Below are 4,379 nucleotides of genomic sequence, written 5' to 3'. Positions count from 1 at the left end.
CTGGCAGAGTAGTTACTCCAGGCAAAAAAAGAAATGAATTTTACAGTCCTGCGTCTAGTCTTTCAGGCATGTATTTCCTGCTAATAAATCGCAAACGAATCGTACCTTTTTCCAAACAGTGTCCTCGACCTTAACATTAACCTTTTATAACCTTAAAGTCTAAAAAGCATCATTTAATTTGTGGTTTTTGGATCAAGTGGTGTTACCTGACAAACATGGTTCAGGACCAAATTTTGCACCTTTCGTTTAGAAAGCTTGGAGCCAAAGCTCTAGTTTTGATTGGTTATGAGGCTGCACAGGGGCGGGACTTAGCGCACATTTCTATCAGGAATACAACACTCGGGATGCAGGTGGAAAAAAATGGCCACAAGAGGGCACCATTTCACAACTTTCCCATAGCAGCCAACTGAAAGGACTATAACTAAGCTCTTCCTTCCTGTGTAAAAGAGAGTAAATATTTACAGACTTTGTGGTGGGGGATTATACAAAAAATAGGTCATGATTTGTAAAGCTTGAAATATTTTTTGAGCTTTTTTATTCAGGCTGTCATCAGTAGTTCTAAAATACATTTTTAAATCATTCTTGAAAAACTCATTTACATTATGAAACAGCAAAAAACATAATTTTCCCGTTCCTGTTTGAACATGACAATGCTCCTGTGCAAACAGCCACATACATAAATAAATGGTTTTCCCAGTGTGGTGTGGAAGAACTTTGACTGGGTTGCACAGAGTCCTGACCTCAACCCCATCCAGCACTTTTCTGATGAACAGTGAGCCAGGCTTTATCACACAATGTCAGTGGCCAACATCTGAGGCTGAATAGGAGCAATCTTGGGGAGAGCCTTTGCAGAAAAGAGGCTGTTGCAGCAGATCAGTGGCCATGGTTTTGGAATGCGTTATATGTTCAACATCACATACTGGTTTAATGTTTGGGTGTCAACATATTTTTGGCCATGTAGGTGGTAAGCTAACATGCTGGTCCACTTTCAAAAGATGACAGTAGATAGCATGATAACATGGAACATCATTCTCAGGATTTCAATGCCAAACTAAAAGCACAGAAAAATCATAAAGGTGTTGCAAAGGGAGAAAAGACCAGGAGTGAGCTGAACTTTTACAGACACATTTCTAAAAAACTCACCCTGAAATGTAAGGCTTATTTATCCTGGTAGATTAATTCATACAATATCGATCTATTACACTATACCTGAGAATAAAGTCATTTATGGTATCTCCAGGTCATCGATCTGCAGACCTCATTATATTTCCACTACATTGCCAAACAAAATCTCTGTAGTATAAACATACGTCTGATGTCAAAACTTTGTAATGGCTCAGTGGAGTGGGCTGATTAAAATAAAAAAATGTACACGCAATGTTATGGTGTCTGATTACTTGAGCCCATGTGGCGTATTGTATATCAAAACATATATAGAGGTTCTCCCATGATGGGTTTGTGTATCAGGTTAACACAGTGCAGTGTCAGTAGGGCCTGAGAGAGAGAATTGAGAGGAACGGAGAGACAAATGACCACGAGGCTGACATCAATCATCCTTCTCACATCTTAGGACATTCCTACAACAATCTGTCTCACTCCAAATTTACCTCCACAAAAGGAAAACAGTATTCCATCTTGGTAAGAGGCATCAACAAAAGTCTAAGTTAAACTACAGTAGACTGCTTTTTTGGCATTCCCAGACAGTGAAATGGCAGAGTATCGTATGGTCACTGGCACCGAATCAAGCCATCGTAAGCAGATCTGGTTGCCAGGAGAGGTGGCCTGTACGTTCATTGCTTTCAGGAAAATAAAAAGGTGAAATGCATGTCAATGTCAGAGCTGTTCATGATTATAAAAAAACTAAACATGACAAGGAATTCAACAGAAAATTGCCAGCCTATAATCTTCTCTTGAGTGCAGTCATTCGAAAGGCAAGCTGATGACATGATCATTTTTAATCTTATTATTTTTCAGAACCAGGTAGCACAGTGGCCCAGTCCAACCATGTGCACGTTAGGTGAATTCCAAACTAGGGCTGCAACAGAGAGAAGCAGAAAATCCTCACATGTGAGAGGCTGAAACCAGAGGACATTTGGCATTTTCGCATGAGAAATGAATTGAGTCAAGCCAATTATAATTTGTATTCCCCAAAATCATAAATGGTAATTTCCTACAAAGGGATTTAAAATTTTCATTTAGTGGAAAAAACCCCAAAATCCCTCACCATTTTTGAGATGGTAACAAATGAGTCCTTTTGTAGACAGGATTGGATTGGTGACCTGTCCAGATGTACCCTGCCTCTCACCTAGTGCAGGTCAGAATACGCTCCTTTCCGTATGACCCTGAGCAAGAGAAGTGGTCCAGAAAAAGGAAAATACAGTATATTCCACTTACAATATGAAAGCTGAGTAATCAAGTCTATGTATTGTTGGACTTGATAGCATCTGATGTATTCTGGCAAACCATGTTTTATTGCTGCTTTGGTATGTTTGCATTGTTAATGGAAAAAATAAATCAGCAATAACAGAAAATAATTTTGAACTGAAATGAACTGATAAAGTGTTTGAAACAACAAGGGACAAGCTTATAAATGAATAGAAAGAGAATAATGCACCAGGATATGCAGGATGTTTGTTTGTGCTAAGTGCATCTTTGATTTTGTAGTTTCTACAGTATGTGGCCGGAGAGTATGTGAACCATTACACTGAAGTCGAAAATGTTCCAAAGCAAGAGATTAATCGGCTGCTATAAGAGCCTCGGCTCTACTGCGAAGGTTTTCCACCAGATCTTGGAAACTGGCTCCAAGTATTTGATTCCATTCAGCAACAAGAGCATTAGTGAGGTCCAACGCTGATGTTGGGTGATCAGGCCTGCATCACAGTCAGCGTTCCAGTTCATCCCAAAGGTGTTGAGTGGGGTTTAGGTCAGGGCTCTGTGCAGGCCAGTCAAGTTCTTCCACACGAAACAGGGAAAAACCATTTCTTTATCTATGTGGCTTTGTGCATGGGAGCATTGTCATGTTCAAACAGGAAAGGGCCTTCAAAAAACTGCTATCACAAAGTTGGAAGCACACTGTTGTCTAACATATCATTACATGTGGTTAAAATGTCCCTTCATTGAATCTAAGGGGCCTAGGCCAAACAACAAAAAAAGAGCCCCAGACCAGACTTTTAGCCACACAGTATAGTGCATCAGTGACAATCCCTCTACACGGTCATGTATCCCACTTCAGAGGCCAAAAACTTCATAATAAAAGTAGGCAGCTTGCTAGTTTTTGTGCAGTTATCTTTATTGAAAAATTAAACACACTTTCTGTATAAACAGCATGTCATCGTACAACGCTCCTCATTAAAAGGTGCCGGATGCAGGCAAAAAGATGGATGGACTGACTAACTGACAGGAAAACAAAAGCAAACGGAGGCAGCTGAAAAGCGCTGCAGGGCAGACAAATAAACACCAATCAAAATGAACGTGTGCAGCTAATAGAGCAGGAGGCACACTCTGTGAAAGAAATAAACCTTACGAATAGAGTCAGCAGTTTTGGCTGGTTTGAGTATGACCTCTGCGGGAAACCGCATCGCACCTTGCTGCAGCAGGTGCCACAAGTCAGTGTCTGAGATGTCGTGTCTCACATTGGAGCCTAGGTCAGCACTTCTCTGTCCTGGTGACTCATTAATGACACTGTCGGCAGCTTCCATTGCTTCCCCCCATCATCCCTTCCTCCTGGATGGTCCTTTAATATCAGGTCGAAGAGAGGGCCAAGCCGCTATTGACACATGTCTACAAGACGGGGTCATTATGGAGTTAAGTCAGGAAAAGTTTCTGTGACGAGGACGAATGACTCTGCAGTTAAAATATGTTTTTTAAATGTCTAAATCAATGAATGCAGAGTTAACATAACAATGGCCGTGTCATTTCCTGAAGAGCTTCATCCATCAGTTTTCACATTTGCCTTTCTATGAGACCTGTTTGCTTTTATCTACATTTCACCTGAGCAGGGAGCCAACAGCAGGGAGGGGTTCAGTGTCAGGTCACTGGAAAAGATTTACCTCACTAGACGTGACGTCGAAAAAAAATGGTAAAATCAGTAAGAAAATTGCAACTGTAACTTGTTCTCCATTACTGTTGTTTTGTAGCAGTTCTGGGAAAACCATCTCCAAAATCTCAACTTTTCATACAGTGTACTGGAATTCTGCTTTGTTTTAAGATTTATGAGAGTGCGATATCAAACCTTAATACTTTTTTTGGTACTGTCCAACATGTATCCCATGCACTGAGTATTGAAAATACTGGAATTTTGCTCATCTTCAGTTGGCAAATAAATCATAATTCTCCAAATTTGTATTTATTTATTAAGGCATAGTTCCCTGTGTGGCTGC

This window comes from Xiphias gladius, chromosome 20 (assembly GCF_016859285.1).
Source record: "Xiphias gladius isolate SHS-SW01 ecotype Sanya breed wild chromosome 20, ASM1685928v1, whole genome shotgun sequence".
Lineage (NCBI taxonomy): Eukaryota > Metazoa > Chordata > Actinopteri > Istiophoriformes > Xiphiidae > Xiphias > Xiphias gladius.
Note: the sequence above shows the minus strand (reverse complement) of the source record.